Source organism: Phyllobates terribilis, unplaced genomic scaffold (assembly GCF_046119375.1).
Source record: "Phyllobates terribilis strain yellow unplaced genomic scaffold, ASM4611937v1 Scaffold_12__6_contigs__length_324123572, whole genome shotgun sequence".
In the NCBI taxonomy this organism is placed as follows: Eukaryota; Metazoa; Chordata; class Amphibia; order Anura; family Dendrobatidae; genus Phyllobates; species Phyllobates terribilis.
In genome coordinates, this window is record NW_027362772.1 from 38,848,859 (window position 1) to 38,875,591 (window position 26,733).

Sequence of the window (26,733 nt, forward strand, 5' to 3'; positions counted from 1 at the left end):
TGGCCCCCTCATCCCAAATTTGCTATACATGGCACCCCTCATCCCAATCCTGGTACGCATGGCACCCCTCATCCCCAATCCTGGTATGCATGGCACCCCTCATCCCAATCCTGGTATGTATGGCACCCCTCATTCCAAATCTGGTATACATTGCACCCATCATCCCAATCCTGGTATGCATGGCACCCCTCACCCCCAATCCTGGTATGCATGGCACATCTCATCCCCAATCCTGGTATGCATGGCACCCCTCACCCCCAATCCTGGTATACATGGCACCCCTCATCCCCAATCCTGGTTTGTGTGGTACTCCTCATCCCTATCCTGGTATGCATGGTACCCCATCCCTCATCCCTATCCTGGTATGTATGGTATCCCTCATCCTGGTATGCCTGGGCCCCTCATCCTCTTCCTAGTATGCATGGCACCCCTCATCCCTATCCTGCTATGCATGGCACCCCATACCTCATCCTGGTATGCATGGTACCCCTCATCCCTATCCTGGTATGCATGACCCCTAATCCGAATCCTGGTATGTATGCCCCCCCACATTACTATCCTGGTATGCATGGTACCCCTCATTCCTATCCTGGTATGCATAGCCCCTCATCCAAATCCTGGTATGCATGGCACCCCTCATCCCCAATCCTTGTATGCATGGCACCCCTCATCCCCAATCCTGGTATGCATGGCACCCCTCATCCCCAATCCTGGTATGCATGGCTCCCTCATCCCCAATCCTGGTATGCATGGCACTCCTCATCCCTATCCCGGTATGCATGACACTCCTCATCCCCAATCCTGGTATCATGTCATTTCTCATCCCCAATCCTTTTATGCATGGCACCCCTCATCCCCAATCCTGGTATGCATGGCACCCCTCATCCCCAATCCTGGTATGCAAGGCACCCCTCATCCCCAATCATGGTATGCATGGCACCCCTCATCCCCAATCCTGGTATGCATGGCACCCCTCTTCCCAATCCTGGTATGTATGGCACCCCTCATTCCAAATCTGGTATACATGGTACCCCTCATCCCAATCCTGGTATGTATGATACCCCCCATCCTGGTATGCATGGCACCCCATCCCTCATCCTGGTATGCATGGCACTCCTCATCCCTATCCTGGTATGCATGGCACTCCTCATCCCCAATGCTGGTATCATGGCATCCCTCATCCCCAATCCTGGTATGCATGGCACCCCTCATCCCCAATCCTGGTATGCATGGCACCCCTCATCCCCAATTCTGGTATGCATGGCACCCCTCATCCCCAATCCTGGTATGCATGGCACCCCTCATCTCCTATCCTGGTATGCATGGCACCCCTCATCCCCAATCCTTTTATGCATGGCCCCTCAACCCCAATCTGGGTATACATTGCACCCCTCATCCCCAATCCTGGTACGCATGGCACCCCTCATCCCCAATCCTGGTATGCATGGCACCCCTCATCCCTATCCTGGTATGTATGGCACCCCTCATTCCAAATCTGGTATACATTGCACCCATCATCCCAATCCTGGTATGCACGGCCCCCTCATCCCAAATTTGGTATACATGGCACCCCTCATCCCAATCCTGGTATGTATGATACCCCTCATTCTGGTATGCATGGCACCCCATCCCTCATCATGGTATGCATGGTACCCCTCATCCCTATTCTGGTATGTATGGCACCCCTCATCCCCCAATCCTGACATGAATGGCCTCCTCATCCCCCAATCCTGGTATGCAAGGCACCCCATCCCTCATCCTGGTATGCATGACACCCCATCCCTCATCCTGGTATGCATGGTACCCCTCATCCCTATTCTGGTTTATGGTACCCCTCATCCTGGTATGCGTGGAACCCCTCATCACAATTCTGGTACGTATGGCCTCCTCATCCCAGAAACCTGGTATGCATGGCACCCAATCCCTCATCCTAGAAAGCATGGCACCCCTCATCCCTATCCTGGTATGCATGGCACCCCTCATCCCAATCCTGGTATGTATGGCACCCCTCATACCCCAATCCTAGTATGTATGGTACCCATTCACTCATCCTGGTATGCATGGCACAACTCATCCTCCAATCCTGGTATGCATGGCACCCCATCCCTCATCCTGGTTTCTAAGATACCACTCATCACTATCCTGGTATGTATGGTACCCCTCATCCTGGTATGCATGGCACCCCACTCCTCATCCTGGTATGCATGGTACCCCTTATCCCTATTCTGGTATGTATGGCACCACTCATCCCCCAATCCTGGTATGTATGACCCCCTCATCCCCCAATCCTGGTATGCATGGCACACCATCCCTCATCCTGGTATGCATGGTACCCCTCATCCCGATTCTGGTATGCATGGCACCCCTCACCCCAATTCTGGTATGTATGGCCTCCAATCCCTCATCCTAGTATGCATGACACCCCTCATCCCTATCCTGGTATTTATGGCACCCCTCATCCCTATTCTGGTATGCATGGTTCTCTCACCCCCCAAATCCTGGTATGCATGGTCCCCTCACCCCCAATCCTGGTATGTGTAGTACCCCTCATCCTGGTATGCAGGGCACCCCATCCCTCATCCTGCTATGTATGGTACCCCGCATTCCTATCCTGGTATGTATGGTACCCCTCATCCCTATTCTGGTATGCATGGTTCCCTCACCCCCCCAATCCTGCTATGCATGGTCCCCTCACCCCCCAATCCTGGTATGTGTGGTACCCCTCATCCTGGTATGCATGGCACCCCATCCCTCATCCTGCTATGCATGGTACCCCGCATTCTTATCCTGGTATGTATGGTACCCCTCATCCCTATTTTGGTATGCATGGTTCCCTCACCCCCCCCAATCCTGGTATGCATGGTTCCCTCACCCCCCAATCCTGGTATGTGTGGTACCCCTCATCCTGGTATGCATGGTCCCCTCACCGCACAATCCTGGTATGCATGGTAACCCTCATCCCCCCAATCCTGGTATGTGTGGCCCCCTCACCACCCAATCCTGATATGTATGGCACCTCTCATCCCTTTCACTCTGCACACACATACAAAAATTAAACACTTATACTCACCTTTCTTCCCTGTGCTCCAGCGCTGCTGTGTCCTGTTCTGCTGGAGGCCAGGGGAGCAGTGTGTTACCGGAGTACACGTGTGCCCATACCGCGCTGTCCAGCACCATTTTGCTGAAGACACACTGCAAATGTGTCTTCAGTGAAATGGCGCCGGATAGCTCTATGTGCATGTGCCGATTCCGACTCCTCACTCCTGCCCCAGTCTCCGGCGAAGAGAGGCGCCGCGGCAACACTCCTCCCGGTCAGGTAAGTATGTAAGTATAGCGCTGGAGATCGCGGTATGCGTTCAGTGTCTACACATACCATGATCTCCGGTGCCATACACTCCTCTTACCTGTGACGGCTCCATGCGGTCTTTTGTCTGGAGCCAGACTGCGCAGGCGTATCGCGCTTGCGCAGTCTATAAAGGCTTCAGACAGAGACACGCATCTCCCGTTATATTATAGATATGAATACATCTAAACTAACAGTCCTTCTAAGGACTAATCCAGCTGCATATATTACTGGTGAGGGTGATAGCAGGAGTTAGGCAGGCAGGGTGTGTGGACAGTGTATACAGCACAATAGGGTCCATTGCATGTTCTGTCTGCTGCTGCTGTTACAGATATCCATAACCCTAGATATCAAGGCTATTTCTTTGCTCTTCATCCTGATTACTTGCTTAAAATGCAAAACAGTACTCCATTTGCTTGCTAGCAGAATACAGGCAGTTTTTTTTTATTTTATTCACACTGCTGCATTGTGTAAGCAGAGAAACTTTTCCATGATCACACGTGATCTCATATTACTGCTGTACTGATCGTGACATTTTTTGGAGCGTGCCAAATATTCCACTACATTTAAAGTCATCTGTGTTTTGTTGAATCTATTCACACTTGGTCTTTGACCAATACTATACTACAAGGCCACAGCCTAAAACCCGTGGTCATCACATGTGATCGCATATTACTGCGGTAATAATACAGACATTTTGTGGAGCATGCCAAATATACTCCATTTAAAGTCAGTCAGCTGTGTTTTGTTGAACCTATTCACACTTGGTCACTGACCAATACTATACTACAAGGTCACAGCCTAAAACCGTGGTTGTCACATGTGATCACATATTACTGCGGTAATAATACAGACATTTTGTTGAGCGGGCCAAATACTACACTCCATTTAAAATGGTAAAGGGATGGGGAAGTGGACATGATGACGATGGTGCACGGAGAGGCCGAGGCCGTGGGCAAGATGAAACTGTGCCTGCTGAGGGAGCACAACAAACACCCACATCGTGTTGAACTACCTTCCTGTCCCAATTACTAGGGGGCCACGGGACACCATTCTTGAAGCCAGAGCAATGTGAAAAGGTTGTTGGTTGGATAGTAAATAATTATTCCAGTCACTTTGCCACCACCACCACCCTGTCTTCCACACGGTGAAGTCTCAGTAGCCATAATTCTGGACCACATATTCCTCACTCTGATCCTCTTTCCTCCCACCATGCCGAGTGCCTGGAGACAACTGACCCCACACTTGGACACTCCAAAGAGCTGTTCACTTTTACATTTAGAGATTCGGGCCTCTCGCCAAGCCAGCATCAAGAAGAGCAAGAGGAGATCGCATGTAGCGATGCCCAAATATTTGAGCAGCCCTGGTCACATGAAGGTGATGGTGGGAATCTCAAGAGGTGGATGATGATGATGAGACACAATTGCCACCAAGTCCGTAGGAGGCCCAGGGTTCATACATGGAAGACGATATAGTGGACGATGAAGTCATGGACCCAACCTGGCAAGGTGACATGCATAGCGAGGACAGCAGCACACAGAGGGGGGAGGCGTAGCACCATAGCAGGCAGGAACAAGCAGTAGGGTGGCCACAGACACAAGATGGGCAACTGTGCCCCGGAACACCAACATGAGGGAAGTTGCCAGTCCAACCATTAGGTCTTCCAGAGTCTGGCTCTTTTTCAAAGACTGTACATATAACCCCAAAAAGGCCATTTGCAACATCTGCCAGGCCAGCATCAGCAGGGCCAGCAAAACTACCAGACTGACCACCACCAGCATGCTGAGGCACATGACAGCAAAGCACCTGACTAGGTGGGCCGAACACCAGGGTCCAGAAACATTGTCTACGGATGGCACCACTGCCTGTTCTTCTATTGTGCGTGCACATCAATCCCCTGTCCATGGCGCAGACGAAGATGCCTCCCATCCTGCACCTGTCGTTGCACACTTGCAACCATCACAGTCACTGTCCATGTCCTTGTCCCAGTGCAGCGATCAGTTATCCCTCCCCCAGTCCTTGGACCGCAAGTGCAAATACGCAGCCAACGTCCAATAAGCCACACTACTAAACTCATACATTTCTCAAATGCTTGCACTTGAAATGTTTCCTTCTAGGCTCATGGAGATGGAATCTTTCCATAACCTGACGGTGGTGGCCATCCCTCGGTACTCGGTCCCCAGTCACCACTATTTCTCCCGGTGTGCCATCCCCTCATTACACAATGCCTGTACCAGAACATTAGCCGTGCCTACAACAACACAGTTACTGGGAAGGTCCACCTAACTACGGAAGCGTGGACAAGTGCTTGTCCAACCTCACTCACGTACTATGCTTGGCGCATGTGCTCAACCTAGTGGTTCAGTGGTTTCTCAATAGCTACCCATAGCCTGAGCTGCTTGTCAAAGTACGCTGCGTGTGTGTCCATTTTCGAAAGTCACCTACAGCTTCTGCCGTCCTCACCGTGCTTCAGCAGCGTTTCCAGCTTCCAGCTAACCGACACACATTGGAACGCAAAGTTGCAGATGTTGGGAAAGATTTGTGAGCAGCAGAGGGCAGTTGTTGAGTACCAGCTTCAACATGCCCATTGGCATTCAGGTCAGCCTTTGCACATAAGAACTGATGAGTGGGCATGGATGTCAAACATCTGTGTCGTCCTCCAAAACTTTGAGGACTCCACCAAGATAGGGAGTGTGGATGGCCTGAGGAAAGGGAGAATGAGGAGGAGGAGGATAAGGAGGAGAGCATGGACAATCATCCTATTGGTCAGGAAAGGGAAAACTTGGCTGGTGGCAGTCTGGCACACATGGCTGACTTTATGTTCCCTTGCCTTTCCTGTGACCCTCACGTTGTATGCCGACAGTAATTACTGGTTGGTCACACTTCTAGACCCACGCTACAGGAGAACTTTCAATTTATCCTTCCCGAGGTGGAGGTCTATTAAAATGTTGCAGTACCAGAAGTACCTTGTTGCGGAATTATTAAAAAAATTCCCATCTGAAAACGTTGGTGGCAGATGTCACAGTTCCTTGGACAACCAAGGAGTACAGGCAAGGGAGATACAAATAAGACGCAGCTAAGGGAGGGGAACACTGTCAAAGGTGTGGGACAGTTTTCTCAGAACCTCACAGAGCCCAGGCCCTGATGTGCGGGGTACTCTGACAAGGATGAAAAATTTTTGGAAGATGCTGAAGGACTACCTTGCCAACCATACCAACATCTTCTGTGATTCCTCTGTGTCTTATAATTATTGGGTATTCAAGCTGGACCCATGGCAAGAAGTGGCTCTCTACGCCTTGGAGGTCCTGGCCTGCCCTGCTGCTAGTGTTTTGTCAGAGCGGGGTTTAGTGCCGCAGGGGGCATTATAACTGATAGGCGCATCCGTCTGACAACTGAAAATGCTGACATGCTGACTCATAAAAATGAACAAGGGCTGGATTGGACCAGACTTCTCAACACCACTGGATGATAGCAGAGGAACATGAAGTCTAATCCAGTGGCTTTTTTTTTAGGGGGGGACTCTATTCCCATGCACCTCTTCACACCCAGACATGGGTATACGCTCCCTGATAATTCTATTTTCTTTTGTCCTCCTCCTTCTCCTTCTCCTCATCCTCCACCACCATATTACCAGGGTGACCTTGATGCAACGCCCTCATAATTTTTTTGTAAGGGTGTTTATGATGCCCGTAGGAAATCTTTTTAGAGGCCTACCTCTAACATTCTGTATGCTATACAGTATGTTCTGTTCATGTATACCCCCCCAGGGGTAAATGTTTTTCAGCCAATTCACTTGGGAGACCAATTCATTAACAATGGTAACAATTTTTTTAATGAGGACCTCCTGTACGTCTTTTCAAAGGGGTATTGGAGTGCATCTAATTTATTGGTAGCCCTTGCAGTCACTGCATGGGTATTACCAGTACAGGAGACCCATTTCTTAACAACGGTAACAATTTTGTTACTGAGGACCTCTTGTACATCTCTTCAAAGGGGTATTGAAGGGCATCCAATTTTTTGGCAGCCCTGCATGTGCATTACCAGTATAGGAGACCCATTTCTTTATAATGGGAATTTTTTTTTTTTTACTGAGGCCCTCCTCAATGTCTCTTTAAAAGGGTATTGGAATGCATCCTAATTTTTGGCAGCCCTTGCAGTCACTGCATGGGCATTATCACTATAGAAGACCCGCTCCTCAATAATAATATATTTTTTTTTTAAATGAGGCCCTCTATGTCTCTTCAGAGGGCTATTGGGGTTTTTGCAAATTTTGGGAAGGCCTTGCAGTTACTTCATACGCTATAACAGTATAGGAGACCCACTGCTTAATACTGGGATTTTTTTTTAAAATCAGGCCCTCTATGTCTCTTCAAAGGGGAATTGGGTTTTTCCAAATTTTGGCCAGGCCTTGAAGTCACTGTATACGCTATAACAGTATAGGAGACCTGCTGCATAATAATGGGATTTTTTTTTTTAAATCAGACTCTCTATGTCTCTTCAAAGGTGTTTTGGAGTTTTTCAAAATTTTGCCCAGGCCTTGCAGTCACTGAATATGCAGTAAAAGTACAGGAGACCTGCTCCTTAATAATAGGAGCAACAAAGCATAGCTGGCTGATAGCCCTCTAACAACAGTGAGAGCCAACTGCTAGCCCTTTAACAACAGTAAGGGCCATCTGTTGGCCCTGTAAAAATAGGTTTTGTGATGTTCAGAGTTGCTCCTTCATAAATGAAACAGGATGTGTCTCATCATGTCTCACACCCCATATGGTCAGATAAGGTAGTAAAATGTTAAAATGACATTTACCGGTGAATGTATTTTTCACCGTTGAAAGCAATGCAAACATGCAAAAATGCATCAAAAATGCTACATGTGAACATAGCCCAAGGTGTGGAGAATTTTTTTGGGGGGGGTTATTTATTTTGCCTTATATGCAAGTCATTACCCTGGAAAGGATGTTCCTTAAAGTTTTTTCCAGGAAAATGCATTTTGGTATCGTTTTTGCATGTTTTATTGTGAGTCCATAAAAGTGTCGTTAGGGTGCGTGCACACAGTCAATGCAGTCAATGTGTTCAATGAACACATGCGGATTTAACTGTATGCAGCGCTTTGGACGCAGCACAAGTATGCTGCATTCAAAGCGCTGCCAAAAAGGATCGTGTGCGCATACCCTAATACTCTGACAACATTGTCCACAGCAGTGACCTGGGTGTCAGAGATGCTTCCAGGGGTCATCCACATGCTGTTTCCATGTAATTTGAGCACTGTTCCCATCGATTAGGGAAATTTTTAGGCCCCCTGCAGACCTCCGGGGGATGCCGCCGGAAAAATGCTCGAGTTTCCCATAGACTTACATTGGGCTCGTTACTCAGGTCCAGCACCTGAGGATTACAACTTACTTAACCCGAGCAACGATCACCCTAGCATTTTAGTGCTCGCTCATGACTAATACCTACGATACAAATTACAGACCTCTCTATTCTTTGTAGGTGGCAAAACTTGCAAAATCAGCAGTGTAGCAATTACTTATTTTCCCCACTACATGGGGAACTCCTGTTCAGAGTAATTATCTGCCTCTTTATCCAGCTCTCTGCATTTGATTGCTGTCAATTGTAGCTTTTCTCATGAAGTGCATGCTTGCTCTGTGCTTTTAGTCTTGTATTTTGATCTTTGCTGCTCAACCTTGAATTTATCAGGAACAATAAAAGGTATATATTTTTTTAGAAAGATAATAGAAACCACACAAAGTACTAGATGACAAGTACTTCACACCCCCACAAAAAGGCACGTATGCCGAAACGCGCGTAGGGGCAGGAGCACCATCAGCTGGCACATGCATGTAAGTTGTCTTTGAGCTTTATGCATATTTTGATCCCCCCTCAGTCGGGTGGTTGTATACATGATATGTACTGTTAATAGTATTGTTGTTTGCACTGTGCACTGTAGTATAGGTTACATCTATAGACTTATTTATTAATATTCTTTATTAAACTTATTTACCGCTTTACAACCACTTTTCTTGGAGGTGGAACCCTTAGAATATATGGTACTATGTTTGTGGGATTCGTGTGTGCCACCTGGTGTGCCTATTATGGTATTCACTGTCAATCACCCTTGTCATCTAGTAATTTGTTTGTGTGGTTTTTATTATCTTTGTAATGAAATATATTCCTTTTATTGTTCCTGATACGTCTTTTTCCTTATCTGTGGTTCCAAATGATGACGCTGAAATATTGGAGATAGTCCGAAAAATGCCTATTTTTTGATTTTTCATCATATTATTCTCATGTTATGGCATTTTCTCAGAGGCTAGCTTTTGTGTTTTTTCAACTTTGGATTTGCCTTATTCATCCTTTTGCCTAGCCCCTTAGTGATCAGCTACCTTCTGGGAATTCTGACCTTGGACTATTCTCGACTACGCCTTTGTCTCACCTCTCTGTCTACGATGTACTCTCTTGGCTTTTGACCTTGGATCCCTTGACTTCCCAGCCTCACGGCTTGTCCGAGAGTAATGACTAGCATCATATAAGGCTCTTAAAATCTCATTTATTAAAAAAATATATGCCTAGTCATGAACAGGGGAAAATAGATCAGTAATGCACTGTATAAAAAAAAAAGTTTGATCCATGGTGATCCAGATGTTGGCGCACCCTTCACTTGTTTCCACCAAGACTGGAGGTGGGCTCAACAGAAATTTTATGTAATGTCATCAGTCTCAGATGAGATTTATGTTAGCAAGTGGTGGAGTTCCCAGAACCAGGACCCCAATGATCAAAGCTTCTCACATCTTCTTGTATCAGTGCAGCTGTACTTTAAGGTATAATAGTGATGAATTCTCAATTTCAACTTATAATATTAAATAAAACCCTCTAAAGAATATTATGGGTTTTGCGGAGACTGGTAACTTGGTAAAGAAAAACACTTTGTAAACTTACTTGATACATGATATGTTCAAACAGATGATTGATGGGGGGTTTCAGTGGCTGGACCTGTCTAAATAGGCTGCACAACTTTAATGTTAAAAGGAGCTGACTTTAACCTATTTAAAGTGCTCGTGAGTGGGAGATTTCCTTCAGGCTAATGTCAACGCTGCCCGGTGATATAAAAAATCTGGCCAGACAATACATCCCCTAAATATATTAGTTGTTTAAGGAGTTGGGAGTATGAAGAACAAAGCAGTTTTAAGACAGTGCTGTCCTACTGAGATAAAATACAAAAAAAAGATAAAAATTGAAAGCAAAAAAACATTAAAAATCAATTTCTAAAGCAGGTGACACATGAAATGCCTCAAAATTACATGTCTTAAAAAATAGTAAATACCCGGGTATTCTAAGTAATATGGAGCATGAGTCAGTGCAGTAATTCAAAAGGTGCTGAGCACAGTATAAATAATACATACCGTCCAATATCCCAGATCTCGTTAACTGTTTTTCTCCTGAATCTTACTATCCATATAGGTCCTTATATTTTTGGGCTTTAATGTTATGCTTCCTCCTTGCGCTCTCAGTAAAACTGTAAAAAGTTCTCTTTTTGCTATGATTACACTATAAACTGACAGTATAGGCTCACATAAAAGCAGAAGTTTAAAGTCTAATTGTGATACTCAACATGTAAGTTTGCATGTCAGAATATTCACTCCTGGCCCTTCCTCCTGCTAACACAGCAGATCAGTATTATAGAAGTTACATTCTTGTATATAGCGGGCAGAATTATTGGAGTTATATTCTTGTACATAGGGGCAGTATTATAGTAGTTATATTCTTGTACATAGGGGCAGTATTATAGTAGTTATATTCTTGTTCATAGGGGCAGTATTATAGTAGTTATATTCTTGTACATAGGGGCAGTATTATAGTAGTTATATTCTTGTACATAGGGGCAGTATTATTGTAGTTATATTCTTGTACATAGGGGCAGTATTATAGTAGTTATATTCTTGTTCATAGGGGCAGTATTATAGTAGTTATATTCTTGTACATAGGGGCAGTATTATTGTAGTTATATTCTTGTACATAGGGGCAGTATTATTGTAGTTACATTCTTGTATATAGCGGGCAGAATTATTGGAGTTATATTCTTGTACATAGGGGCAGTATTATAGTAGTTATATTCTTGTACATAGGGGCAGTATTATAGTAGTTATATTCTTGTTCATAGGGGCAGTATTATAGTAGTTATATTCTTGTACATAGGGGCAGTATTATAGTAGTTATATTCTTGTACATAGGGGCAGTATTATTGTAGTTATATTCTTGTACATAGGGGCAGTATTATAGTAGTTATATTCTTGTTCATAGGGGCAGTATTATAGTAGTTATATTCTTGTACATAGGGGCAGTATTATTGTAGTTATATTCTTGTACATAGGGGCAGTATTATTGTAGTTATATTCTTGTACATAGGGGCAGTATTATAGTAGTTATATTCTTGTACATAGGGGTAGTATTATAGTAGTTATATTCTTGTACATAGGGGCAGTATTATTGTAGTTATATTCTTGTACATAGGGGCAGTATTATTGTAGTTATATTCTTGTACATAGGGGCAGTATTATTGTAGTTATATTCTTGTACTTAGGGACAGTATTATAGTAGTTATATTCTTGTACATAGGGGGCAGTATTATAGTAGTTATATTCTTGTACTTAGGGGGCAGTATTATAGTAGTTATATTCTTGTACATAGGGGCAGTATTAAAGTAGTTATATTCTTGTACATAGGGGAAGTATTATAGTAGTTATATTCTTGTACATGGGGGCAGTATTATAGTAGTTATATTCTTGTACATAGGGGGCAGTATTATAGTAGTTATATTCTTGTACATAGGGGCAGTATTATAGTAGTTATATTCTTGCACATAAGGGCAGTATTATAGTAGTTATATTCTTGTACATAAGAGCAGTATTATAGTAGTTATATTCTTGTACATAGGGGCAGTATTATAGTAGTTATATTCTTGTACATAAGAGCAGTATTATAGTAGTTATATTCTTGTACATAGGGGCAGTATTATAGTAGTTATATTCTTGTACATAGGGGGCAGTATTATAGTAGTTATATTCTTGTACATAGGATCAGTATTATAGTAGTTATATTCTTCTACATGGGGGCAGTATTATAGTAGTTTTATTCTTGTACATAGGAGCAGTATTATAGTAGTTATATTCTTGTACATAGGGGGCAGTATTATAGTAGTTATATTCTTGTACATAGGATCAGTATTATAGTAGTTATATTCTTGTACATGGGGGCAGTATTATAGTAGTTATATTCTTGTACATAAGGGCAGTATTATAGTAGTTATATTCTTGTACATAAGAGCAGTATTATAGTAGTTATATTCTTGTACATAGGGGCAGTATTATAGTAGTTATATTCAGGTACATAGGGGCAGTATTATAGTAGTTATATTCTTGTACATAGCAGCAGTATTATAGTAGTTATATTCTTGTACATAGGGGGCAGTATTATAGTAGTTATATTCTTGTACATAGGATCAGTATTATAGTAGTTTTATTCTTGTACATAAGAGCAGTATTATAGTAGTTATATTCTTGTACATAGGGGGCAGTATTATAGTAGTTATATTCTTGTACACAGGAGCAGTATTATAGTAGTTATATTCTTGTACATAGGAGCAGTATTATAGTAGTTATATTCTTGTACATAGGGGGCAATATTATTGTAGCTATATTCTTGCACATAGGTGCAGTATTATAGTAGTTATATGCTTGTACATAGGAGCAGTATTATAGTAGTTATATTCCGGTACATAAGAACAGTATTATAGTAGTTATATTCTTGTAAATAGGGGGCAGTATTATAGTAGTTATATTCTTGTACATAGGGGGCAGTATTATAGTAGTTATATTCTTGTACATAAGGGCAGTATTATAGTAGTTATATTCTTGTACATAAGAGCAGTATTATAGTAGTTATATTCTTGTACATAGGGGCAGTATTATAGTAGTTATATTCTTGTACATAAGAGCAGTATTATTGTAGTTATATTCTTGTACATAGGGGCAGTATTATAGTAGTTATATTCTTGTACATAGGGGGCAGTATTATAGTAGTTATATTCTTGTACATAGGATCAGTATTATAGTAGTTATATTCTTGTACATGGGGGCAGTATTATAGTCTTTTTATTCTTGTACATAGGAGCAGTATTATAGTAGTTATATTCTTGTACATAGGGGGCAGTATTATAGTAGTTATATTCTTGTACATAGGATCAGTAATATAGTAGTTATAGTCTTGTACATGGGGGCAGTATTATAGTAGTTATATTCTTGTACATAAGGGCAGTATTATAGTAGTTATATTCTTGTACATAAGAGCAGTATTATAGTCGTTATATTCTTGTACATAGGGGCAGTATTATAGTAGGTATATTCAGGTACATAGGGGCAGTATTATAGTAGTTATATTCTTGTACATAGCAGCAGTATTATAGTAGTTATATTCTTGTACATAGGGGGCAGTATTATAGTAGTTATATTCTTGTACATAGGATCAGCAATATAGTAGTTTTATTCTTGTACATAAGAGCAGTATTATAGTAGTTATATTCTTGTACATAGGGGGCAGTATTATAGTAGTTATATTCTTGTACACAGGAGCAGTATTATAGTAGTTATATTCTTGTACATAGGGGGCAGTATTATTGTAGCTATATTCTTGCACATAGGCGCAGTATTATAGTAGTTATATGCTTGAACATAGGAGCAGTATTATAGTAGTTATATTCCTGTACATAAGAACAGTATTATAGTAGTTATATTCTTGTACATAGGAGCAGTATTATAGTAGTTATATTCTTGTACATAGGAGCAGTATTATAGTAGTTATATTCTTGTACATAGGAGCAGTACAGTATTATAGTAGTTATATTATTGTACATAGGGGCTGTATTATAGTATTCATATTCGTGTACATAGGAGCAGTATTATAGTAGTTATATGCTTGTACAAAGGAAGCAGCATTATAGTGGTTATATTCTTGAACATAGGAGCAGTACTATAGTAGTTATATTCTTGTACATAGGGGGCAGTATTATAGTAGTTTTATTCTTGTACATAGGATCAGTATTATAGTAGTTATATTCTTGTACATAGGGGCAGTATTATAGTAGTTATATTCTTGTACATGGGGGCAGTATTATAGTAGTTATATTCTTGTACATAGGGGGCAGTATTATAGTAGTTATATTCTTGTACATAAGATCAGTATTATAGTAGTTATATTCTTGTACATGGGGGCAGTATTATAGTAGTTATATTCTTGTACATAACGGCAGTATTATAGTAGTTATATCCTTGTACATAACGGCAGTATTATAGTAGTTATATTCTTGTACATAGGGGCAGTATGATAGTAGTTATATTCAGGTACATAGGGCCAGTATTATAGTAGTTATATTCTTGTACATAGGAGCAGTATTATAGTAGTTATATTCTTGTACATAGGAGCAGTATTATAATAGTTATATTCTTGTCCATAGGATCAGTATTATAGTAGTTTTATTCTTGTACATAAGAGCAGTATTATAGTAGTTATATACTTGTACATAGGGGGCAGTATTATAGTAGTAATATTCTTGTACACAGGAGCAGTATTATAGTAGTTATATTCTTGTACATAGGGGGCAGTATTATTGTAGCTATATTCTTGTACATAGGCGCAGTATTATAGTAGTTATATGCTTGTACATAGGAGCAGTATTATAGTAGTTATATTCCTGTACATAAGAACAGTATTATAGTAGTTATATACTTGTACATAGGAGCAGTATTATAGTAGTTATATTCTTGTACATAGGAGCAGTATTATAGTAGTTATATTCTTGTACATAGGAGCAGTACAGTATTATAGTAGTTATATTATTGTACATAGGGGCTGTATTATAGTAGTCATATTCGTGTACATAGGAGCAGTATTATAGTAGTTATATGCTTGTACAAAGGAAGCAGCATTATAGTGGTTATATTCTTGAACATAGGAGCAGTATTATAGTAGTTATATTCTTGTACATAGGGGGCAGTATTATAGTAGTTATATTCTTGTACATAAGGGCAGTATTATAGTAGTTATATTCTTGTACATAGGGAGCAGTATTACAGTAGTTATATTCATGTACATAGGAGCAGTATTATAGTAGTTATATTCTTGCATATAGGAGCAGTATTATAGTAGATATATTCTTGTACATAGGGGCAGTATTATAGTAGTTATATTCTTGTACTTAGGGGGCAGTATTATAGTAGTTATATTCTTGTACATAGGGGCAGTATTATAGTAGTTATATTCTTGTACATAGGGGAAGTATTATAGTAGTTATATTCTTGTACATGGGGGCAGTATTATAGTAGTTATATTCTTGTATATAGGGGGCAGTATTATAGTAGTTATATTCTTGTACATAAGGGCAGTATTATAGTAGTTATATTCTTGTACATAAGAGCAGTATTATAGTAGTTATATTCTTGTACATAGGGGCAGTGTTATAGTAGTTATATTCTTGTACATAAGAGCAGTATTATAGTACTTATATTCTTGTACATAGGGGCAGTATTATAGTAGTTATATTCTTGTACATAGGGGGCAGTATTATAGTAGTTATATTCTTGTACATAGGATCAGTATTATACTAGTTATATTCTTGTACATGGGGGCAGTATTATAGTAGTTTTATTCTTGTACATAGGAGCAGTATTATAGTAGTTAAATTCTTGTACATAGGGGGCAGTATTATAGTAGTTATATTCTTGTACATAGGATCAGTATTATAATAGTTATATTCTTGTACATGGGGCAGTATTATAGTAGTTATATTCTTGTACATAAGGGCAGTATTATAGCAGTTATATTCTTGTACATAAGAGCAGTATTATAGTAGTTATATTCTTGTACATAGGGGCAGTATTATAGTAGTTATATTCAGGTACATAGGGGCAGTATTATAGTAGTTATATTCTTGTACATAGCAGCAGTATTATAGTAGTTATATTCTTGTACATAGGGGGCAGTATTATAGTAGTTATATTCTTGTACATAGGATCAGTATTATAGTAGTTATATTCTTGTACATAGGGGGCAGTATTATAATAGTTATATTCTTGTACACAGGAGCAGTATTATAGTAGTTATATTCTTGTACATAGGGGGCAGTATTATTGTAGCTATATTCTTGCACATAGGTGCAGTATTATAGTAGTTATATTCTTGCACATAAGGGCAGTATTATAGTAATTATATTCTTGTACATAAGAGCAGTATTATAGTAGTTATATTCTTGTACATAGGGGCAGTATTATAGTAGTTATATTCTTGTACATAAGAGCAGTATTATAGTAGTTATATTCTTGTACATAGGGGCGGTATTATAGTAGTTATATTCTTGTACATAGGGGGCAGTATTATAGTAGTTATATTCTTGTACATAGGATCAGTATTATAGTAGTTATATTCTTGTACATGGGGGCAGTATTATAGTAGTTTTATTCTTGTACATAGGAGCAGTATTATAGTAGTTATATTCTTGTACATAGGGGGCAGTATTATAGTAGTTATATTCTTGTACATAGGATCAGTATTATAGTAGTTATATTCTTGTACATGGGGGCAGTATTATTGTAGTTATATTCTTGTACATAAGGGCAGTATTATAGTAGTTATATTCTTGTACATAAGAGCAGTATTATAGTAGTTATATTCTTGTACATAGGGGCAGTATTATAGTAGGTATATTCAGGTACATAGGGGCAGTATTATAGTAGTTATATTCTTGTACATAGCAGCAGTATTATAGTAGTTATATTCTTGTACATAGGGGGCAGTATTATAGTAGTTATATTCTTGTACATAGGATCAGTATTATAGTAGTTTTATTCTTGTACATAAGAGCAGTATTATAGTAGTTATATTCTTGTACATAGGGGGCAGTATTATAGTAGTTTTATTCTTGTACATAGGATCAGTATTATAGTAGATATATTCTTGTACATTGGGGCAGTATTATAGTAGTTTTATTCTTGTACATAGGAGCAATATTATAGTAGTTATATTCTTGTACATAGGGGGCAGTATTATAGTAGTTATATTCTTGTACATAGGATCAGTATTATAGTAGTTATATTCTTGTACATGGGGGCAGTATTATAGTAGTTATATTCTTGTACATAAGGGCAGTATTATAGTAGTTATATTCTTGTACATAAGAGCAGTATTATAGTATTTATATTCTTGTACATAGGGGCAGTATTATAGTAGTTATATTCAGGTACATAGGGGCAGTATTATAGTAGTTATATTCTTGTACATAGGAGCAGTATTATAGTAGTTATATTCTTGTACATAGGGGGCAGTATTATAGTAGTTATATTCTTGTACATAGGGGGCAGTATTATTGTAGCTATATTCTTGCACATAGGCGCAGTATTATAGTAGTTATATGCTTGTACATAGGAGCAGTATTATAGTAGTTATATTCCTGTACATAAGAACAGTATTATAGTAGTTATATTCTTGAACATAGGAGCAGTATTATAGTAGTTATATTCTTGTACATAGGAGCAGTATTATAGTAGTTATATTCTTGTACATAGGAGCAGTACAGTATTATAGTAGTTATATTATTGTACATAGGGGCTGTATTATAGTATTCAAATTCGTGTACATAGGAGCAGTATTATAGTAGTTATATGCTTGTACAAAGGAAGCAGCATTATAGTGGTTATATTCTTGAACATAGGAGCAGTACTATAGTAGTTATATTCTTGTACATAGGGGGCAGTATTATAGTAGTTATATTCTTGTACATAGGATCAGTATTATAGTAGTTATATTCTTGTACATGGGGGCAGTAGTATAGTAGTTTTATTCTTGTACATAGGAGCAGTATTATAGTAGTTATATTCTTGTACATAGGGGGCAGTATTATAGTAGTTATATTCTTGTACATAGGATCAGTATTATAGTAGTTATATTCTTGTACATGGGGGCAGTATTATTGTAGTTATATTCTTGTACATAAGGGCAGTATTATAGTAGTTATATTCTTGTACATAAGAGCAGTATTATAGTAGTTATATTCTTGTACATAGGGGCAGTATTATAGTAGGTATATTCAGGTACATAGGGGCAGTATTATAGTAGTTATATTCTTGTACATAGCAGCAGTATTATAGTAGTTATATTCTTGTACATAGGGGGCAGTATTATAGTAGTTATATTCTTGTACATAGGATCAGTATTATAGTAGTTTTATTCTTGTACATAAGAGCAGTATTATAGTAGTTATATTCTTGTACATAGGGGGCAGTATTATAGTAGTTTTATTCCTGTACATAGGATCAGTATTATAGTAGATATATTCTTGTACATGGGGGCAGTATTATAGTAGTTTTATTCTTGTACATAGGAGCAGTATTATAGTAGTTATATTCTTGTACATAGGGGGCAGTATTATAGTAGTTATATTCTTGTACATAGGATCAGTATTACAGTAGTTATATTCTTGTACATGGGGGCAGTATTATAGTAGTTATATTCTTGTACATAAGGGCAGTATTATAGTAGTTATATTCTTGTACATAAGAGCAGTATTATAGTATTTATATTCTTGTACATAGGGGCAGTATTATAGTAGTTATATTCAGGTACATAGGGGCAGTATTATAGTAGTTATATTCTTGTACATAGGAGCAGTATTATAGTAGTTATATTCTTGTACATAGGGGGCAGTATTATAGTAGTTATATTCTTGTACATAGGGGGCAGTATTATTGTAGCTATATTCTTGCACATAGGCGCAGTATTATAGTAGTTATATGCTTGTACATAGGAGCAGTATTATAGTAGTTATATTCCTGTACATAAGAACAGTATTATAGTAGTTATATTCTTGTACATAGGAGCAGTATTATAGTAGTTATATTCTTGTACATAGGAGCAGTATTATAGTAGTTATATTCTTGTACATAGGAGCAGTACAGTATTATAGTAGTTATATTATTGTACATAGGGGCTGTATTATAGTATTCATATTCTTGTACATAGGAGCAGTATTATAGTAGTTATATGCTTGTACAAAGGAAGCAGCATTATAGTGGTTATATTCTTGAACATAGGAGCAGTACTATAGTAGTTATATTCTTGTACATAGGGGGCAGTATTATAGTAGTTTTATTCTTGTACATAGGATCAGTATTATAGTAGTTATATTCTTGTACATGGGGGCAGTATTATAGTAGTTTTATTCTTGTACATAGGAGCAGTATTATAGTAGTTATATTCTTGTACATAGGGGGCAGTATTATAGTAGTTATATTCTTGTACATAAGATCAGTATTATAGTAGTTATATTCTTGTACATGGGGGCAGTATTATAGTAGTTATATTCTTGTACATAACTGCAGTATTACAGTAGTTATATTCTTGTACATAAGAGCAGTATTATAGTAGTTATATTCTTGTACATAGGGGCAGTATGATAGTAGTTATATTCAGGTACATAGGGCCAGTATTATAGTAGTTATATTCTTGTACATAGGAGCAGTATTATAGTAGTTATATTCTTGTACATAGGGGGCAGTATTATAGTAGTTATATTCTTGTACATAGGATCAGTATTATAGTAGTTTTATTCTTGTACATAAGAGCAGTATTATAGTAGTTATATTCTTGTACATAGGGGGCAGTATTATAGTAGTTATATTCTTGTACACAGGAGCAGTATTATAGTAGTTATATTCTTGTACATACGGGGCAGTATTATTGTAGCTATATTCTTGTACATAGGCACAGTATTATAGTAGTTATATGCTTGTACATAGGAGCAGTATTATAGTAGTTATATTCCTTTACATAAGAACAGTATTATAGTAGTTATATTCTTGTACATAGGAGCAGTATTATAGTAGTTATATTCTTGTACATAGGAGCAGTATTATAGTAGTTATATTCTTATACATAGGAGCAGTACAGTATTATAGTAGTTATATTATTGTACATAGGGGCTGTATTATAGTAGTCATATTCGTGTACATAGGAGCAGTATTATAGTAGTTATATGCTTGTACAAAGGAAGCAGCATTATAGTGGTTATATTCTTGAACATAGGAGCAGTATTATAGTAGTTATATTCTTGTACATAGGGGGCAGTATTATAGTAGTTATATTCTTGTACATAAGGGCAGTATTGTAGTAGTTATATTCTTGTACATAGGGAGCAGTATTACAGTAGTTATATTCTTGTACATAGGAGCAGTATTATAGTAGTTATATTCTTGTATATAGGAGCAGTATTATAGTAGATATATTCTTGTACATAGGGGGCAGCATTATAGTAGTTATATTCTTGTACTTAGGGGGCAGTATTATAGTAGTTATATTCTTGTACATAGGGGCAGTATTATAGTAGTTATATTGTTGTACATAGGGGAAGTATTATAGTAGTTATATTCTTGTACATGGGGGCAGTATTATAGTAGTTATATTCTAGTACATAGGGGGCAGTATTATAGTAGTTATATTCTTGTACATAGGGGGCAGTATTATAGTAGTTATATTCTTGTACATAAGGGCAGTATTATAGTAGTTATATTCTTGTACATAAGAGCAGTATTATAGTAGTTATATTCTTGTACATAGGGGCAGTATTATAGTAGTTATATTCTTGTACATAAGAGCAGTATTATAGTAGTTATATTCTTGTACATAGGGGCAGTATTATAGTAGTTATATTCTTGTACATAGGGGGCAGTATTATAGTAGTTATATTCTTGTACATAGGATCAGTATTATAGTAGTTATATTCTTGTACATGGGGGCAGTATTATAGTAGTTTTATTCTTGTACATAGGAGCAGTATTATAGTAGTTATATTCTTGTACATAGGATCAGTATTATAGTAGTTATATTCTTGTACATAAGAGCAGTATTATAGTAGTTATATTCTTGTACATAAGGGCAGTATTATAGCAGTTATATTCTTGTACATAAGAGCAGTATTATAGTAGTTATATTCTTGTACATAGGGGCAGTATTATAGTAGTTATATTCAGGTACATAGGGGCAGTATTATAGTAGTTATATTCTTGTACATAGCAGCAGTATTATAGTAGTTATATTCTTGTACATAGGGGGCAGTATTTTAGTAGTTATATTCTTGTACATAGGATCAGTATTATAGTAGCTTTATTCTTGTACATAAGAGCAGTATTATAGTAGTTATATTCTTGTACATAGGGGGCAGTATTATAGTAGTTATATTCTTGTACACAGGAGCAGTATTATAGTAGTTATATTCTTGTACATAGGGGGCAGTATTATTGTAGCTATATTCTTGCACATAGGTGCAGTATTATAGTAGTTATATGCTTGTACATAGGAGCAGTATTATAGTAGTTATATTCCTGTACATAAGAACAGTATTATAGTAGTTATATTCTTGTACATAGGAGGCAGTATTATAGTAGTTATATTCTTGTACATAGGGGCCAGTATTATAGTAGTTATATTCTTGCACATAAGTGCAGTATTATAGTAGTTATATTCTTGTACATAAGAGCAGTATTATAGTAGTTATATTCTTGTACATAGGGGCAGTATTATAGTAGTTATATTCTTGTACATAAGAGCAGTATTATAGTAGTTATATTCTTGTACATAGGGGCGGTATTATAGTAGTTATATTCTTGTACATAGGGGGCAGTATTATAGTAGTTATATTCTTGTACATAGGATCAGTATTATAGTAGTTATATTCTTGTACATGGGGGCAGTATTATAGTAGTTTTATTCTTGTACATAGGAGCAGTATTATAGTAGTTATATTCTTGTACATAGGGGGCAGTATTATAGTAGTTATATTCTTGTACATAGGATCAGTATTATAGTAGTTATATTCTTGTACATGGGGGCAGTATTATTGTAGTTATATTCTTGTACATAAGGGCAGTATTATAGTAGTTATATTCTTGTACATAAGAGCAGTATTATAGTAGTTATATTCTTGTACATAGGGGCAGTATTATAGTAGGTATATTCAGGTACATAGGGGCAGTTTTATAGTAGTTATATTCTTGTACATAGCAGCAGTATTATAGTAGTTATATTCTTGTACATAGGGGGCAGTATTATAGTAGTTATATTCTTGTACATAGGATCAGTATTATAGTAGTTTTATTCTGGTACATAAGAGCAGTATTATAGTAGTTATATTCTTGTACATAGGGGGCAGTATTATAGTAGTTTTATTCTTGTACATAGGATCAGTATTATAGTAGTTATATTCTTGTACATGGGGGCAGTATTATAGTAGTTTTATTCTTGTACATAGGAGCAGTATTATAGTAGTTATATTCTTGTACATAGGGGGCAGTATTATAGTAGTTATATTCTTGTACATAGGATCAGTATTATAGTAGTTATATTCTTGTACATGGGGGCAGTATTATAGTAGTTATATTCTTGTACATAAGGGCAGTATTATAGTAGTTATATTCTTGTACATAAGAGCAGTATTATAGTAGTTATATTCTTGTACATAGGGGCAGTATTATAGTAGTTATATTCAGGTACATAGGGGCAGTATTATAGTAGTTATATTCTTGTACATAGGAGCAGTATTATAGTAGTTATATTCTTGTACATAGGAGCAGTATTATAGTAGTTATATTCTTGTACATAGGGAACAGTATTATAGTAGTTATATTCTTGTACATAGGAGCAGTATTATAGTAGTTATATTCTTCTACATAGGGGCAGTATTATAGTAGTTATATTCTTCTACATAGGGGCAGTATTGTAGCAGTTATATTCTTCTACATAGGGGAAAATAGGACCTGTTAATGTCCCTCCCTCCCTCTCTATATGCTCTTGCTGTTACAAGATCATTCAGCAATTTTCCACTTTATTTTGTTCCACATTAAGGGAAGATCTCCCCTCTTCTGCTTTTCAGTGATCTTTATTCTTTATTAAACGTGACTGTCATACGCAGAGGACATTCACAGGCCACTTTCTTCGTGTCACTTCTTTCACTTATTTGTGGCTGGCGATTTTCTATAACCAATATCTGTACAACTCTCCCACTGGCCTGAATAGAGAACGACGCCTTAATGGCATCAACAAATAACTAAGGTTCTTCTGCATCTCCTTTCAGCAAGCAATATCATATCCTATAGATTTGAGTTTACGTGAGATTTACTTTTAAGGAATACATACATGACTAATCTCATTCTGACAATCCCCATGCTGGTAGAAGTTTGATTTCTGTTCCTGTCTCTCAATGTCAATGTTTGATTCTGTTTATCATGGTCGCTATTCTTAGATGGTTTATCTTCTAGTTCCCCTTTTTGGCAAACCTGTTTTTCTTACGGTTTGGCTGACGGCACCTGTTTAGGGGAAGATAAGCTGTGATATCGTCATTTCACTTGGTAACAGAGATGTGATGTCTGTATCCGCCATAGCAGTGCCACGGGGCTATTTTGCCTTGTTTTAAAATTTATAGTGAATTTATTTTGTGATTGTAAAGTATAAGTGGGTTTGGCATCAGGGAGAACGGTACGTCTGGCAGTGTCGGGTGACACTGTTGAGGGCACTATGAAACTATGGATTATTGTTAGTGGAAGACCAAGTATCCTGCGCTACTGATGTAGACCAGGATTGAAGTTCTGGTTCTGCTACCTGACCCAAACTTTATTCCAAAGCTTGGTTCAGGTACCAGAACTGTGCCCAAATTTGAACCAGAACCCGAACTCCATTTAAAACTATAGGGACCCAAACTTTTGAGCAGGAAAATTCTCTCTCTCTTTTCTCACAGACTTCTTCGGAACTGCAAACATTACAATGGACTTCCAGGAGAAGTTCGTGTTCAGCGTTTAGCATTGGACACTAACTTTCCACTACAAACCCCAAACTTTTAAGTTTAGGTTCACTCTTCTGTAGTGTAGATCGGATGAATTCAAACAACCACGTATAGAAGCAATACAGTTTATTTTCAACACGTTTCAAAGTAATTCAACTTCTTCTACAGAAAAAAAACACAAAGATCCTTTTGTGTTTTTCTCCAGAATAAGAAGTTGGATTACTTCGAAACACCTGGAAAGTGAACTGCATTGCTACTATATGGTTGTTTGAATTATTCTGGTCTACACCAGCAGCGCAGGATACCCGCATTCTACAAACAATCTACTATCACACTGGAACTTCCAATCCGGGGCACTGCAGCAGCTTGTATTCTTAACAGCAATGCCAATCTAGTGTTGTGTCCCACACAACAGAACCAGATGGGCGCAACTGCTTTAATGACCTCCATTGTTATCCAGTTAAAACCAAATTGCGCTAACTTGTCCTACAGCTATTTTTCCACGACACTATGTATGGCACTGTGTAGCATCGGCTTCTCTGCCCCCTGCTAGGCAGAGACGCCGTTCCCCTCACCTCTCTGCTCCGTGCTCGGCGTCCTCCTCCCACGCTGCTGGCAGCGCGCACTGCTTCCCAGGCACTGGGCTTAGGGCGCGCGCGCTCCCTCTCTCTTAAAGGAGCCGCGCGCACCGTCCTAAGGAGTCCCTGGCCAATTGCCGGAGGATCTCCCATATATAAGGCACCTCCTCCAAAATGGAGGTGCCTGAGTAAAGTTGTTTGCACTGTGTCTTCCTGTGCTCCAGCCCTCAGGTCCCACTGCTAGCCTGACTTCTCGTCCTGCCTGCCAGCCTGTTATCCGCCAGTTACCTGCCTTGTCTGTCAGACCGCTCACCTGGGAGCGTCCACCAGTTACCTGTCTGTCACCTGCCTTGTCTGTCAGACCGCTCACCTGGGAGCGTCCACCAGTTACCAGCCTGTCATCTGCCTCGTCTGTCAGACCGTTCACCCGGGAGCGTCCACCAGTTACCTGCCTGTCACCTGCCTCGTCTGTCAGACCGCTCACCTGGGAGCGTCCACCAGTTACCTGCCTGTCACCTGCCTCGTCTGTCAGACCGCTCACCTGGGAGCGTTCACCAGTTACCTGCCTGTTACCTGCTGTCTCCGTCAGCCCGATCACCTGGGAGCGCCCGCCAGTTACCTGTCAGGTATCCGCCTCGTCTGTCTGCCCGCTCTCCTGGGAGCACCTGCTTGCTTTCTGCCAGCCTGCCTGGAGAGCCTGCTGTCACTTGCCGTGACCACCTGCCGGTCTACCCAGAGACTGACCCCGTCACTTGCCGTGACCACCTGCCTGTCTACCCAGAGACTGTCCCCGTCACTTGCCGTGACCATCTGCCTGCTTACCCAGAGACTGTCCCCGTCACTTGCCGTGACCACCTGCCTGTCAACCCAGAGACTGTCCCCGTCACTTGCTGTGACCACCTGCCTGCTTACCCAGAGACTGTCCCCGTCACTTGCTGTGGCTACCTGCTTGCCTTCCCTGGGAGTCACCCGCTTCCTTACAAGGACTTCCCCTTTGTATTGCAGCTCAGAGGTTCCACCTCCCGGCCCCGTTACAGTTTGCTCGGGCCATGGAACCCGGTGGTACCCAAGCTCCCTCACTCTCGGACCTATGCCATGAACTATCCCGTCAGAGGTCCCAACAGGAGTCCATCCTGAGTCACCTGCGTAGTGTTAACTCCCGCCTGGACACACTGACTGCCTCATCGGGAGCTGCTTCCACTCGCACAACTACTGCCCCAGCAGCGTCGCTGCCCATCAATACCATGGCATCCCTTCCCGGTCCCTGCCTTTACGCCCCGCCTCGTTTTGGTGGAGACCCCGGCCTGGCACGGGGCTTCATTAACCAGTGCACCCTGCACTTCGAACTTTTGGCACACCAGTTCACCACCGACCGGGCCAAGGTGGCCTTCATCATGTCCCATCTCACTGGGGAGGCACTGGCCGGGCTAAATCCTCTATGGGAGAGAGGAGACCCCCTGGTGTCCAACTTGCCAGCCTTTCTCACAGCTTTCCGGAAAGTCTTTGACGAACCAGGACGAAAGACCTCTTCTGCCTCCTCTCTGCTACGCCTCCGCCAAGGGAGTCTCACCGTGGGCCAATATGCCATACGGTTCCGTACCCTTGCTTCCAAGCTTGCCTGGGATAGCGAGGCCCTGGTGTCCGTCTTCTGGGAGGGCCTATCCGGCCGAATTAAAGATGAACTTGCCGGTCGGGACATTCCAACCACCCTGGATGACTTGGTGACACTTGCCACCCGGATTGACATCCGGTTCCAGGAGCGTACCAAAGAGGTCACCCGTGAGAGGAAGTTTCCCCGCCTTGCTCCTACTTTCCAGAGACCCGTCTCTTCATCAGTAACTCCCCGGGCGCACTCGCCAGAGCCCATGCAGGTCGACCAGACCAAGATGGTCAAAACCCGTCAGGAGTCACGCCGTACCGAGGGGAGCTATTTCTACTGTGGC

General features: G+C 39.9%; 1 protein-coding gene across 2 annotated transcripts in view; it reads right to left on the minus strand.

Annotated features, from left to right (window-relative positions):
• Positions 1-10,920, minus strand: part of LOC141172005 (sialic acid-binding Ig-like lectin 13) — a 157,054-nt gene extending 146,134 nt beyond the window's left edge. For both annotated transcript variants that reach the window (XM_073655769.1, XM_073655768.1), the window contains exon 1: positions 10,741-10,920. The gene's annotated coding sequence lies outside the window, so the exon portion shown is untranslated. The remainder of the gene's footprint in view (positions 1-10,740) is intronic.
• Positions 10,921-26,733: the final 15,813 nt, after the last annotated feature.